Raw genomic sequence first — 16,322 nt, 5'->3', positions numbered from 1 at the left:
TTTGGGCCAAAACGTTACTGAGAAAAAGATAGTCTATGTGGGATTATGAATGGTGTGGAGCCAAATGAAAAGTGTATTCCCAGAGATCCAGGTGACATAATATCCAACTATCAACTAATGACTTACACTGGATGGTTGATTGAAATTTTGAGTGCATTTTTGTGTAGACAAACTTGACCGTTGAATTCCTATCCAGTATAGAATTGTGACTTTGATTAAAGGCACCACCGAATATAATATAATCATCATCAATTTGACAGATATTTTGGTCCAAAAACAGAAACTGGACCATGTATATAAAAATAGCTAAAGGTATCAACCAAAGGTTTAACAATGATCCATCAACCTTCAGAACCAGACTCCTGGATAATATGTAACATTTTGTGGCAAAAATTCGGAACTCCATTCTTCTTCCCCAAAGCAGGGCAAGCAAACACATTACCTACCTTACAGGTGTTAATCTTTTTAATTTGGCAACCTTTATTTCAGAAAGGTGTGATTTTTTCATAAGGCTACATAAGCTTTTATTTGGGCTGATTGAGATAACAGCATCTGCCGCTTAATAGGGTAACCTAACCATTTGATGTTCCATGTGGTAACCCAGATTGAATACTGGAACAATACTATACACAATTATTATTTCTACAGTAGCAAGATTAGCAAAGAAATGAATCGAATATTGAGAAGAATAAGATTTTTGCTGAATGAAGAAGGAAAGGGAGAGAATGGTGATAGGATGGCAGACAGGAAAGAAAAAACACAGTGGAACCATAGACTGAAACATCAATAAGGAAGCAGTGAAACAGAAAGCAAAAAGACAGTATGAGTTATACAAATGATGACTGTATAACATAGCTACAAAACACAAAACCGAAAGAGAGGGTGGCAAGACCGTAAAATGATGGCAACAACATCCTAATCCCACAGGACAGCTGGGTAGCCTTGACTTGGGTGAAGACTTCACACAAAGTGAAACCTGAAAAAAATACATATAAAAAACCCGAGAGCCCTAATTATTATTAAAAAGAAAATAGTCAAGAAACAAGATGACATTAAAGTGTCCACATCTTCTCCTCTGTGTAGTTGAAGAAATCTCTTAAGTGCAGCAGGCTCTTCATAAGTGGTTGTTTTTTCCTTGTCAGTCACCTTAAACAAGCAAGGATGAATTAGGCCAAATCGGGCGTTCATGGCTATTAACTGAGTAATGCATATCCAAAAATTGTTTCCGGCGATCTGCAGTAACTTCAGCTACATACTGTGACTGGCCAAGAGAATGTGCTTTTTAGCTTTGACAGCAGACATATCTTGTAACAGGTCATTATATTGCAAGAAGAAGATAACACCACCTTGCGGTTTTGTAGAAACTCTAGTACCAAGCTTATGTGCCCATTGTATATTGGGAGGAGTGATCATAGCCATATCAAGAAGTTTTGGTAGAAAAGATTGAAAGTAGTTGGTTGGATCGGAGCCCTCAGTGTTTTCAGAAAACCCATATCTTTATGAATTATTCCTGCAATTTCGATTTTCACGCTATTCATTGTGTTTTTTAAGTAGGGAAATTTCTGACTCCAGAGGCAAGATACATGAAGCTGCAAGTTATAGACCTTCTGGTTTTTGTTCTACCATTAAAAAATGTGACCTAGAGAGGACCATTTAACATATAAATGCTGCTGCAGCGTTTTGGTAATCTCTTCTGTGAAGGGTTTCAACACACTCATTTATTCAAGAATCACCTCCATAGAAGCAGGTGTAGATTTCATTGGAGATGGAGGGTCTTCTTTGGGCCCTTAATTTGATCCTATCAGCATTTTATTTAATGAAGACGTTTTCAGAATGTTTCCCAAATGAGTTTCAGATTTCTGAGAAGTAGCATCATCCATATTGTTGTGAATCTGAATTTGAGTAATGTTGTTAGAGGTACCAGAAAGTTTAAGGTTTGTTATTTTCCTCATATGTGAGAAAAGGACCAGAGAAAAAAAGGGGGATTCCAGAACAATATTGGCTTTCTACGAGCATTTGAGGCAAAAATTGTAGTAAAAGCACACTTGAGATATTGGTAACAATTTGACAATACTGAAAAATGGGCACAGTGACTGAGTTAAACTGGAATCTGTAATGTATTGGATAAAAAAATGTCACTTAACTACCTGTGAAAAGACAATCCTATCATGAAAAGCATGTCAATGGCCAGAAATATGTAGAAACATGAGATAAAATCTCAAAAGGTTGTGCAGGAACCATTAGAGCATTTGGTATAAGCTCATACCGGAAATTAACAGTCACACACAACGTCCAGAGACATTGATGAACAAATTCTGTAGTGAGGAAGCATGGTGGTGCACACAAAGAACTTTCAAAGTGCTTACCAATTATTTCTTTAAGTATAAATGTACTAAAAGAACGTTAGCACCAGCAAGGGCCAAACTGGGGTATCTCTTCTGAAAGTGGAGGTGAAATTAGGGTATTATTATAGGAGCTCGATAGCTCCATATGCACCGTTATGTGAGGAAACACGCCCACTGCCTCTTCAAAATGGCGGGCATGAACTCTCACTCTGAGCTGATATCCTACGGGGCTAGCTGTGCCGAAGAAAGGCAACCATGGAGCTTGAGAAAAAGCTCTAGCGACTCACCAATTCTTCGAGAGTCTGGTGAACACTGGAGCAGTCCCGAGATTGCTGACGGCTCCTGCGTCCCTCAGCGCTCAAAGCGGAACCACCATCTTGGTTGGCGCTGAGAGCACGCACCCCAGTGATTTGTTCTTTTACAGTTTTTTGTCACAGTTTATGTGCAAATATAAGCATTGCATCATTAGATCCCTAGGTAGTTAAACGTATTAATTCTGCCCAGTCTTGTCCCATCCAGCCAGTAATTCTTAATTTTTGCTTTGGCTGGGCCGCAAGTCATTACAAAATATTTGTTGTGGTTTACATTTAAATCCAAGCTTTTTGTAAAAAGGGGTAAAAGAATCCAATAAAATGTGAAGGCCATTCGCTGTTCTAGAGATGAGCATCGCATTATTGGCATAAATTAAAATTGGGGTATAGCGGTTTACCATCTTCGGCATATCGATGCCTGTTTCAAGTAAGTGTCAATTTACGTTATTAATGTAGAGCAAAAAACGAAAGGGTGGCAGGATGCACCCCTGGCGGACACCTCCATGAGTCCTAGCAGGTGGAGTTAACTCTCCTGTAACTCTGTAACAAATTGAGACTGAGGTGTATTTATTTATTTGTAGTATTTATAGGGTTCAACACTCATCCCCTATGGTATATTTTGGCACTGAAATAGCGGCTAGCTCAAATGTCCAAGGCAAGTAATCCATAGATGTGATTAAAGTTGGAAGTTAGGGGTCAGTCTAGGAAGAACCATGTTTTCTGTTTTATTCTGAAGGTAATGTGGTCCTCTGTAAGGCGGATGTTGAGTGGCAGTGAATTTCATTGAGCCACTGATAAATAGGAAAAGGAGCAGGCCCCTGCCCTCACTTTTGTAAAGCACATTGCTTTGGCTAATGCTAGATTCTGAGATCTCAGATTGCAGGATGTTTTATAGAATTCTAGTTTATGGTATAGTATAATTGGTTCCATATTGTAGAGTGCCTTATGCGCATGTCAGAAGATTTTGAACTTTGCTCTTTTGCAGATAGGCAACCATTGAAGGATTTCTAAACATGCTGAGACTGAGATAAATCTGTCTTTTTTACATATAAGCCTAGCTGCTGCATTTTGGATTACTTGAAGATGGAAGAATAGATATTCTGCCATGCCTATGTGCAAAGCAGTTCCATAGTCTAGTCAACTCAGACCCAGAGCCTGTACTACGATTTTGCGCAGATCCACGGGTATCCAGCAGAAGAGCTTACTCAGAAATTTAAGTATGCCGAAGCATTTGCCACATGTGGTGTTACTTGCTCATGCATAGATAGGAATTATCACTCAGAATTCCTAGATTTTTTGCTACCTTCTTAGGTTCGGGAGCTGAGCCCATCCTCGTCGCCAATAAAATGTAGTAACCAGGTCCACACATGTAGAAGTGATCCAAGAGGATTTATTGAGGATGGTTACAAGATCATGAATACAGCCCCACCAGGAGCATCCAGTCAGACGCTCAGCCCTTCTTCAACTGTGAGTTTCCACTCCCAACATTCCATCATGCACCATTCAGGCAGCATTCCACTGGCATAGCATAAACCAGGATACTACATACAGCCACCAGGAGGTGTCCCAGATCTGTTGGGCTCTGCCAGAGGCCAGCTTCTCTGTCTTTTCTGTGTTCAGTTTCAGGCAATGTGCCCTCATCCAGCTTGATACGTCTGTTAGACAGCTCGTGAGGTTTTCCCTAGTTTCCTGGTATTTGTCTCTAATCCAAATTACCAGTTGGGTATCATGCGCATATGAATAGATTTCAAAACCCCATTTCCTGACAATTTTCGCAATGGCAGAGACATACACATTAAAGAGTATGGGGCTCAAGGAGGAGCCTTGGACCACTCCACATTTGTACATATGTGGGGATGACCTAAGTGTGACCAGTTGTATGGCTTGCTTTCTCTTGTTCAGAAAGGAGCCAAACCATTTTAGGGCTTTAGAATGAATCACAAACAATTTGTTTATCAGTAGATAGTGGGACACCATGTCAAAGGCCTCAGACAGGTCAAGTAAAATCAGAACTGCGGCCTTGTCCTGATCTACCTCTGATCTGATGTTGTCAAGAATGGCAAGTAGAGTAGATTTGGTGCTATTATTTAATGTAAATCCAGTTTGGGAGGGGTCTAGCAAGCTTTGTGTTCCAGAAAGGCAGTAAGTTGGGTATCTACAGGTTTTTGAAAAACTTTCATAATGTAGGGGAGCAATGAGCTTGGTTTATAGTTTGATAAAATTGTGGCATCAATGCCTGATTTGTTTGCTAGGGGGAGTATTAACAATTGCTTCCATTCATTAGTTTATACTGTGGAAGACAAAAACAGGTTATAAATATGTGCTTAAAATAAGGGCCCCGTGTGCAAATATAAAATAGGACGAAGTGTCTACTGGGGAATGGGACTTAATTTCGAGCATCATTTTTCCTACTTGTTCAGTGGAGCTATTTTGTAAAGCTGCTTAATTCTGCACTGCCTGCCATTGGAGAATATAATTAATCCCAAGGTATCTCATCTAAATTAGGTTGTTTTGTGTAAATATTGCCAATTTTATCAGTAAAGAAATTGATAAGTTCTTCACAGTGACTCGCAGAGGGGATGGTTGCCTGTGATAGGCAGACTGGTTGAGCAAGATCTTTTACAATTTTGAAGAGTTCCTTGGAGGAGCTGCTATTGTCTTTCAGTTGCTTAATGAAGTAGTCCTTTTTTACCCTTTTGAGTGTTCTGTGGCAGGTGTTCATCTTTTCATTAAATTGGTGGTGATCCATGAGACATTTTGAGTACCTCCAGGCTTTCTCAAGTGATTTACACTTCTTTTTTTGAGGTTTTAGCACCAGTGAGTACCAATTTTCAGATGATAATCTTCGCTGAGGGTTGGCAGCTTTAAAGGGGTGCAGATATTCAATGAATTAATAAAAGCTGAGTTAATCTTTGCTAATTAAGAATCAGGTAAAGACCTCTGTTCTAGAGGTGGCAAAGTAAATTGTTTTAAAAAGATTCAGTGTTTATTAAACTCCATGTTCTTTTTGGAAGGGATGAAAATCTGGTATGTTTATTTTAGTTGAACGGCAATGTGAGTGAGAATTTCATCAAATATTAAGGGATAGATGTTCTGCATTAAGGTGGACTCGATATTAGTGAATAATAAATCCAGTGTGTGGCCCGCGATGTGAATTGGTCCAGAGATCCATTGTTTGAGCTGAAGGTTATACATGTCATTCTCAAATCGCCTACATGATGAGTCGTCAGGGTTTTCGTGATATAGATTAAAGTCGCTTATCACTAAATACTTTTCATGTTTGAGAGCTAGATGGGATAGCCAGGAGAGAAGGTTGGTGAGCATTGAAGGGTTTTAGCCCTGGGGGCTATACAATACAGTACCTGCAAGCAGACTTCTCTCTAGGTTTCAACATGTAGACGTTTTATTAGTAGTAGAAGGTCTTTATCCACCCCCAATTGATCCATTAACTCCAATACCTTTGAACAGTTAACCAAGTTGAATGCTCTTGAGAGGTCCATAAATGCAAGATGGAATGCCCCTTTCTTCCTAATGCATATTTTCCTCCTATCGGATATAAATTTGAACATTGCCCAAATATGAAAATCCTGTGGCGGAAGCTGAACTGTGCTTCAGTAAATATCTCATGTTCGTCTGCCCATGCTTTGAAACGTGACATGATAACCCATCCAAGGATCTTGGCACTCTAATCTATTAAAGAAATTGGTCGGTATCAGGTAGGCAGGCTTCTACGGCCCTTTTAAAAAATGGGTACAATCATGGCTCTACTCCCGGACTTGGCAAGATGACATATTATGGCGGTTTTGAATACATTTGTTAGAAATGTAGACCAGACTGATCTGCTAGATTTATGGATGTCAACGGGGACTCCGTCGGGTCCAGTTGCCTTCCCAGCGGCACTCATTGATATAGCCACAGCCATTTCCTCCATGCCTATTGTGTTGCTGAAGTCTCACACTTCTAGCTCCAAAGGTGATCCAACATCCTTAGGGACGTGTTCTGTCTCAAGTGTATGGACAGATCCTGAATAATATTGTACCCAGATTTTGGGTGGTATTAAAGACTCTATTATTCAAGTGCCAGAGTCCGCAAAGAATGGACAATTTACTACCACCCTGAATCTTGAGGATTTCCTTGCCCTACCTGCTTCCGCCAACTCCTCCCAAGCCTTCTGCCTTATATTGATCTTCTCTAGTATGGCTTTACAGGTGCAATGGGCTTGTTTTACCACTAAAGGGCATCTAGGGTTTGAATGAAGGACAGCCATTAACTGTTTGTGGGCAGCCATACAGACTGCATCAAACTACCTTATGGGTTTTGGCTCAACTCCAGTTGGTTTCAAGGTTAGTAAGTCCGAGGCGGTCATGGGTAGGACATGGTTGTCAGCAATTTGAATTTAGCCACTCATGGGTAAAATGATTTAATGTAGAAAGATAACTGCACCCAGGACCCCTTTGAATATTAGACCCCTGTCTGTTGGCTGTGGAACAAAACATGGAAGTTTAGACAGTTTGTAAAAATATCCTAGGGGAAGTACCTGGATGCCTGTTGTATCTGAAATTAGGCCACATAGGTTGTGTAACAAGGATCTCACTAATGCGGGATTCTTAAAATTCACTGCCACACAGTCCCCATTTCAACTCTTTTTATGTGGTCCAATCCTTCCCACCATTCTCGTCACTAAGGTCTGGTTATGGAGATCATTATAAAGGCCATTTTGGGTTTAACCAATGTACAGCTTTGCATTTTATGGCTAAGCAGTCTTTCTTATGACCAAGTCTGATCCCTGATACATCTTCTGGAACAATAACATAAGGCATAAAATATGGGGGGAGGTTTAAGGTATTGTTACTACATTGGGATTTATAAGGCACCAGTGTAGAGTCAGCAGAGTGGTTTTGAATGTTTTGACCACCAGCAATCAATGTCTAATTTTTTTGTTCCCACCAGTTGTGTCCTTCTTCCTAAATTACATCAGTGGTTAAATCATTTAGTGTACAAATTGGGGTGTTCATGCGGTATGGCTCTCTCAGTTCCCCATTGTTGTCAAGAACTGACTGGTGGCTGGACATTTAAAAAAGATTCCACTTTGATCATCAGTTTGTTGTCTACTTTCTGAAAAAAGTCTGCCATAATTTGTTCAATCTTACGTATAAAGTCAGAGCAAAGATCTGGGCTGTCTTTAGGGACTCCATGTTAGCATTGCCATGCTTATCTTTAGTCATACTCCTATTTTCCAAATTGGTGTTCCCTGATCTGATAGCTGATGAGTTATTTTCCAAGACATGATTCTGTTTCTGCTTTTTCACTGACCTTTTACTCTTTTTCCTCTTTGGGGGAGGGGGAGATATTAGGCTCACAAGACTATCCTCTATCACTTTGGTAGTGTCAGGAGGAGAGCTTGTGTTATGGTGAGAAAGGTGACTTACTTGCCCGGGTAAATCGGCAGTGGGGTTGCCTGAGTTAATCCTTTGCTCGGATATATGATTAGATCTTTGGGCTCAATGTTGCCAATAACAACTCTAGGTTCCAAGGGTGATGGATGTGATTGGGGCCAAATGATGCCTAGCCTTTCTTCAACTAACTCTATATTTGAGGTCAGGATGCCCATGAGAGTGTTTAAATAGTTCGTAATAGTGACAGAGTTTCACAACCACTGCACCTGCTGTGTTTCCATATGACCATGTGACCATATTGCCTATTGGGTTCCCCCATTGTTTTGTAATGGTTTATTTTTTAAGACCTTGGTCTGATTTATATTAATCAACCCTTTTTTTTAATCTTTAGTTTTTTACTTGCACCCACAGGTTCACAAATCGGCTGAATTACTCACATGTAGTTTGTACATGTTTTCAGTTAGTTCACATATTTGATTACCTGTAAAATATTAATCCCTTAACATATTGTGCTTTGCCCATGTCAAATACAGTTGTATTTACAGAGTTCTGCATACACACACACACACACATGCTTAAGGCAATTGGTAAATCTATGCGATTTTCCTTCACATGTCCCTGGTTTCTGGAGACAAGACCATGTATTTATTGTACTTTCACAACTTTGGCCCATGACTTTGTCTATCTAAGAAATTCACATCTCGATAACTCTGTGATAACAATATGTCAAGGTGTACATGTTAGAATGACATAGCAATGTCCTTTTCTATGTATCAGCTTGGGTAAACAGAGACAGTAATGCGCAATGTGTGATTGTTTTTGTAAACAGACGTCCATCCTCTTGCTTGTGAAATTACACTGATCCTGAATTTGATTAGCAATGTATTTCATAAAGCTAATTTTGTTGTTTTTTAGAATGTATATACCTTCTGATGAAGGGCACAGCCCGAAATGCATTGGGATGTATTGCATGATTTCCATGGAATACAATGAAAAATAATGCAAGGAATAAAAGAAATTGACTATTTACTCTTCCACTTATAAGCCTAATTATACATTCTTTGATTTCGTGAACAAGAATTAAAGTCATCAATTTTATTTGCAAATTCAAATTTATTTCAGATTGACTGGGATACTAGCCCATTTGGGACTAACAGTGGTGCGTCTAGAAGATGCTGTTCCCGGGCTGGGAGAGCACTAACATTTTCCTTGATTTACATCCACGATCAGGAGGTGATACCCTCTCACGCACAACAAGATTAGCTAATAACCGATTGCCCTCCGGATTACAAAGGAGTGCAATGTCACATTTCTTCTTTAACAAGCAGAATATTGCCATCCATTGAGATTGACAGGTCCTATGCTTTGACAGCATTCACCATTACTGATTTCCATTTCCAGTATAAAGGTATTCTTCACAGAGCACAGTCAGCCGATGCAAGGCATTTTTGCACCTTCTGTGTGATGTGTAAATCATGAAACTGAACTTGGCATCTATGTAGAAACCAAGGAATTTGCCATTACCATCAAATCCTACATGTGGCCACTCGGTATTTTACAGATACGTTGTTCTTGACCATGGTTCTTTATGTAAATTGTTTAACGTTCTTTTAAATAAGGATGACCGCACTGTTTTTATCGAGGATTCCATACAATTATTCTTTTGATTTACAAAATAGATTTTGGCACTGTGTGCCTGGACTTTGTATACGGTTTTTGATGATCCCTGCGGACCTAGTACTGTGGTTGGTAGGTGTGGTTATTCCTTGGTTTGCATCTTACGAATCATAGATATAGCCAGATAGGTTGTCATATCAGCTAACCCATTCAACAGAAGAAGCTAATCATGTTGGGTATGTGCAGTTGCAACCTTATCCATCAAACTTCTCCACACTTCACTTAATGCTAAGCACAAGTACACATTCACAGCAACAAATCAAATATCAAATATGTTATTATTAATTGTTTGAGACCTCAACTGAGATCAACAATACATTTTGAATGACCATAAATTAGTTAAATAATAATACAATGGTAGAAAAGATTTAAAAAATGTATATACATCATCACAAACAAATTCATTTGGGGGAGATTTAATAAGAGCCATCAGATCCTTTACAATAATACATTATTTCTAAAACGTATGGGATCTAAAAAATGATGCCGAGCTTCTACTATCTCTCTATTTGGACAGATATATATCATGTGAGCGAGATCTTGTTCCCCTCCATTACAAAGATTACAAATTCCAGCAGCTCTAGTAGAGTTATCCCAATATTTGGTATGGGAGTTCAGAGGCAGAATCCCCAAACGAAGCAAAATAATACTTTGTCGCACACTATGTGCGAGAGTAAATTTCAAATATTGCTGATGATTTTATATTCGAGAGAAGCAGAAGAAGACCTATATTGAGATAGCTATAAACAATGAGCTAAATCTCAATTAAAACTAAGATGTGGGATCATATTTTTTAAAAAGATTTTCAAGTGAGCCTGCGACCAGGTCTGTAAAAGTGAGGTTGTACACTTAAAGCAGGATAGAGCTACTGCAAGATTTTTATTAAATGTTTTATCACCCGAGCCACTCTCAAAGGTTTCGAATTTTAGGAAGGCTCTTGTTGTATCTTTTTTTGCATGTATTATATGCCCTCCTAATTGTATTGGCCAGCGCAATTGTATATGCACTCGTCAGAGATAATTCTAATCGAAGAGCCTGGACTGGAATAGCCCGACTAGTATTCGTTGATACCCATAGAAATTTCCCTTCACATTTTTGCAAAAAATGCAATTTGTTTTCTGGAAAATATTCTAAAGCTTATGTCAGGGTAGGTGGGGTATTTATTCGAAAAATTTCTAAGAGGGCTTGGAAGTGTCTTTTTGCTGAATAAGTGAACACATTTTTTAAAGCACTCACATGGGATGTAGTTTTTTATTCTAAGTGGCATGGATAGGAGTTATTTTCCAATGTCTGTAAAAATATTCTCCCTAGGTATACATACTCCTTTACCGTCTCTACTAATTTATCACCTAGTTTTCAATTGAAGTGTATATGATGTTTCTTTCCCCTAAAAGGGAACACTTTTGTCTTTGAAATATTTATTTTCAAGAAGTTTTTTTCAGTGTAAGCAAAAAGAGCATCTAAATTATGTTGTAGACCGATCGCGGTTAAGTTAAGAATGACAATATCGTCGGCATACATTAAGGTATGTATTTTATAAGGAGCTATATTAGGTGGAAAATTCTTTATACCTACTAGACATTCCGGTTATCACTTACGTACATGGAAAAGAGTAAAGGGGCCAACAGACAGCCTTGTTTAAGGCTATTCAATGTACAGATCCTATCAGTTAGGCCCATTTCTCCTCCCATGTGCATTCTGCACCACTTAGCAATATGTAGAGGCACAATTACTCTTAATAAAGCAAAAGGCGTCACCATTTTCATCAGCTTCCTTCATAGACAGCGTCTATCGACCCTGTCAAAGGCTGTAGAGAAGTCTACAAATAGACTATATATCATCTACGACTTCGTTACATCATATTTATCAATTAATGATTGTAGGAGTCCGATGTTGTCTATTACGGAGTGCTTTGACAGCAACAAATTTAAAGCACATCGTGGTGCCAGAATCACTATAATTCTCAATATCAACATACGGATAAATAGCAGATTGTCTTTTAGAATTGCAAATCTAGCAGGAGCATGTCATGGTCAAATCATAGGTGATGATTATCTGTGGTAATTACACTGTGTGAATATTCGGGGCAAATTTATGAAAAAGTCACCTTGCTGCACTGCACTGCATCACTGGGAAAGGGGAAGAATGCAATGTATTTAAGTATTTAAGGAATATGCTGCATTTCTGATTTTTACCCTGCACTTGTGCCCAATGGGCTGTTTAGCACCAAAGCTGGTATCCTTGCACCATGGTGCAAGGGTTCCTGCTTTGCATTGCTAAACTCTCAAAAATGCAGCCAAGGATTTGAAAGCCACAGCCCAATTAGTCACTCAGATATATATATAAAAAATGTTTTTGTAAGCTATTGCCCACCTTCAAGGTCTGTTGCTTGTAGACCACACAATATAATAAACAATAAACAACGGAAAGAGAGAAGACAGGAATAAACAATCATGTATAAAAATGAAAGTTCTTGAGTTTTAAGTGATATGCATAAGTTCTTCTTTAATATTCTCAATCCATTACATATGCAGCCAACACTCCCTAAACAGGGCTTCATCAGGGCACTGATAATATCACACTGCAATTTTCAAGATGGTGTAAGGCGTTATCCAAAGTGAAAGACAAACACCTGAAGTTATAGTCTTCCTTTAATCAGTCGATCATTCATGTTCTCCGTATGGATCTGGCCTATATAATAATGAGGATTACATGTCCAAGAGTATGGTCCATCAATAAAAAAAATGGATACGTAATTAGGCATCATGAACTCCCTCAAGTCTAAGAGATGTTGTCATTGACCTGAGCCGTGTGTGCCTCTCCTCTCCTTAAACCCACAGCTAATCTAGTCTATTTGTAGACAGTTGCATGCAGAATTATTTTTGTGCAGGAAAGGACACCTGCCTGCTTTGTGCATGTTTCATACTATAAATACTAGACACTATAATGGCAAGTGATGTAACCTAAAGAGTCAAACACTGCTCAGACCCCTTCCTAAGGCAAGACGGTAAGCGACTTTTATTTTCAGCCCTTCACTTCCGGGTGCAGACAGGGAGGCTGTGCACATGGGGTCCATGCCAGTGACAATCCTGAGAGGCGTTTTCCTCTTTCTGTGTGTGCTGCAGAATTCAGCATTCATGGGAAGATAAAAGCAAGGAAAAATAAACATAATTCTCCTTGTTATGCCTCTCCTGGGGAGGCATATCTTTTTGGCACATTCCCAGGTTTACAAGTTCTTTAAATCTGGTAATGCGTCAATATCCATGGATGTTGCACGGGAACAACAATACAACACCCCTGGAAATGTGTCACTGGTTCAGAGTAATGCAACACAGCATTTGCACTGCGTTACATTACTCCAGATTTATGAAGACACGCAGGGCCACGCAATGTTTCATAAATCAAATTTTTCATTTGTGTCACTCTTGCATCACATTGAGTGGTGAAACAGTGATGCAAAGGGGCTCATAAATATGCCCCTGGGTTTATATTCTTGGTAAACTAATTAGTATGTTGAAATTGCAAAGTAGTTAACAGTAATGTGATAATGTTAGTACACCTATGATACTGGTTTTAAGTTTCGTAATGCTTTGTGATTATGGTGTTTGTGTGTTTCGATTTGCAGTTGAATAATTTTTACAGAAGAAGTGCTTGGCCAAAATGCATTGGTGTTGTTATTACCCTATGTTATTACAGGAAATTGATTAACAATTATTTATTTGACTTGCAAATTCAGTTAAAAGCTAGCTAATCATTTTATGGTAGGGACATTAATTGTAGCATCTATGAAGCAAACACATATTTTGTCAAAATAAAAAAATCCTGAAGCTTGAATGAATGCTTGGCAAACTAGATTAACAAAGTGCATTCCACAACCATGACTAGCTATGTGATCGGGATATCTCAGATCACTCTTTCAACGACAATTCTTTACACACAGACAGGTCTAAAAAACAACACTCTACCAAGCATGCATAGCAAATAGTGTGGCTATATGCTTGACAATGCTGAAACCACTTTGGAGTTTGAGATGGATTGGAAATCTCTACACAAAATTCAATACAAATCAATAATCTCCTTACTCGTTCTGTGATAGGTTTGGGTGATTACTCCATGCGTTTTAAAGTATTTTGTCAGCTTCTTTGTGAGTAGCTTCCATGCTAAAAAACACCCCAGACTCACAGATTTACGAGCTCACTGCGCCACCAGTACGTCACTTTTTGTGACGTACTGGAGGCGTATTTCACTTCTCCATATTTACAAGGAGAGAAAAAGCCACCCTGCGTGACTTTTCCTCTCCTTGTAAATATTGCCTCTTCACACACAAGACTTTGCGTGGATGGGGCATTCCATGGGTGTTGGTTTGGGTGTTCCCACGCAACACCCATGGAAGGAGACACATTTCCAGATTTACGAGTAATCGTAAATCAGAAAATGCGTGTCAATGCTACACCTCCCCAGGGGAGGCTTAGCGAGGCGCAGTGAGGAGAAATGTTTTCATTTCCACTCGTTTTTCCTCTTTCAAACCATGCTGCATTCTACAGCACTCATTGAATGAGTAAAATGCCTGTAGTGATTGTTTTTGTGCAGTATTGTGCCCCTTCCTGCACAAAAACAATCTCCCCATGACGCAGGCATGCTTGCACCATGGTGCTTGCCCCAGCGCATGGCTGCAATTTGTGTGCCAACGCAGGTGAGAGCACAGGAATGCGACATATTATTGTAAATATGTTGCATTCCTGTGCTTCGGAAGTGCCGCAGCGTGGCGCAGGCAAAGGGCTTGCATTGTCACGCTGTGGCACTTCCTAGTAGATCTGCCCCTTGATGCTGAGCTCTACCTTGTCTTTGGTGACCTTGTCTGTGTTCGAACAATATGCCTCTTACTGCGAGAGAATAATTTCGGCTGCCAAGGCCTTTGCTCTGGTTCCTAAAAAGCCGCACTGTTGCCATCCTAAAGCAGCTACATTTAATAGGTCCCTAAGAGATGCTAATATCGATTGCCCATGATTCAACTTTTTTACTAAAATAAAAAAGTGTCAAGGATACACAGAAGAAATTCGATTCCACCATGATCTCCTTAACCCATAGTTTACAGAAACGATTTTTAAAAGCATTAAAGAACCAATGAACTTTCTGACCTCTAACCATCTGTTACATCTACTAAAGAGTTTCCTGATGTGATTCTTAGGAGCTTTTCAACCAAGAACTTACTTTCACTTCTCTCCATCCATTAGAATTCCTTCCCAGTCTCATCGCTCCTTTTATTTCCCATATAAGCTTTCATAGTTTTAGATGTTTTAACTCGAATATTAGATGCCCATTTTTCATACATTAGAGCTAATTCAACTAAAAACTCTCTAACCCTTAAGGTACCCTCAGCCTTTCCATCTTTCAGGCTCATCAGAGATCAATTTAAATGAGTTCATGTCATCCCTCTATTGAAAAGGTTTGAGGATAAACCGGTTAACATGATTGGCAATTCACCTACATCCCTCCTCCATACTGGTGCTTTGTAACTTGTTATCTTTGAGTCTTTCCACTAGTTCCTCCCTTCTTCTTTATTTGAAGGCCATGATGATATGACACTTCTCAAAGGCTTGTTAATCTCATTTGCCAGCTGTGTTCCAAACCAAAACCTTTTGAAGTGTGAGACAATGTGTGGGCCCTGAAGAACAAGCCGGGGCTTTGTCAGATACAGCATCAGGCTGTCCCTGCTGGATTATTTTGAGTTACAAAAAATAATCATAGGGTTAATTGAGAGTTTTTCGGAATGGGTACTGCTTTGCAAATGTGGCAGAGTACCCTGTCCGCCAACTCTTGGCCCACCCACCTCATTTATAGATTGGCAGATGATACGTTTTTTGTTGCTGGAGCCCCTGTTTGTTCTATACATGTAAAGCTTACTCCGATGCAGTAGGGCTGATTAAGTAAAGCCATCACACTGACAGCTCTAGTTAGAGCAGACAGCATAATGTTTTTTTCTACTCATTACTGTTAGAAAAAGCCTGGTGCTCAGGGACACAAACAGCAATAATGAACCCCCACATCCTGGGAGAAAACCCCCAGTGTGTGGGAGTAACTAGTTTCTTATTTTCAGAAAAAAACCTGCTTTTTGAGGTTGTTTCGACAAAACAAAAAAAGTTTAAAGATTGGCGTACACCAACATTTGTATACCTTGAAGTGAGCCACCTGGACAGCTGTTCCATTAAAAGTACTGATATGCCCTTATCTAAATTTGACAGACATAGTTCTATCTAGATGGCAGGCTTAATGTCTCCTGCCATTCCAATGGGTGCTACTCAAAGGCGTGAAAAATATTAAACTGATGAGAAAACGTTCGCTGACGCAAAAGTTGAAGTTTCACAGGACCTAGTAAAATAGCTAACTGACTTTCATAGAACTTCCCTAGAAGCAGCCTGCCGCCTTGCCCTGATGGGGGACTATGACTTCCATTTGGAGACTTAGTCAGAAGGTAAAATCATTGACTAGGACAACCTGCATGGTGTATCCACCCTTTGCTCTATTGTGATGAGCATTAAACCTTGTGTCCAGTTAACCTCGAACAGTGACTTCTGATTGGCACTTTACTTTTT

General features: G+C 39.4%; 1 protein-coding gene across 2 annotated transcripts in view; it reads left to right on the top strand.

Moving 5' to 3' along the window:
• Positions 1-16,322, top strand: part of SLC6A1 (solute carrier family 6 member 1) — a 558,279-nt gene that overhangs the window by 244,503 nt on the left and 297,454 nt on the right. The gene's annotated exons all lie outside the window — the stretch shown is intronic.

Source organism: Triturus cristatus, chromosome 9, assembly GCF_964204655.1.
Source record: "Triturus cristatus chromosome 9, aTriCri1.1, whole genome shotgun sequence".
Taxonomy (NCBI): domain Eukaryota; kingdom Metazoa; phylum Chordata; class Amphibia; order Caudata; family Salamandridae; genus Triturus; species Triturus cristatus.
The sequence above is the reverse complement of the archived record's forward strand: the minus strand, read 5'-3'. Positions and strand labels throughout refer to the sequence as shown.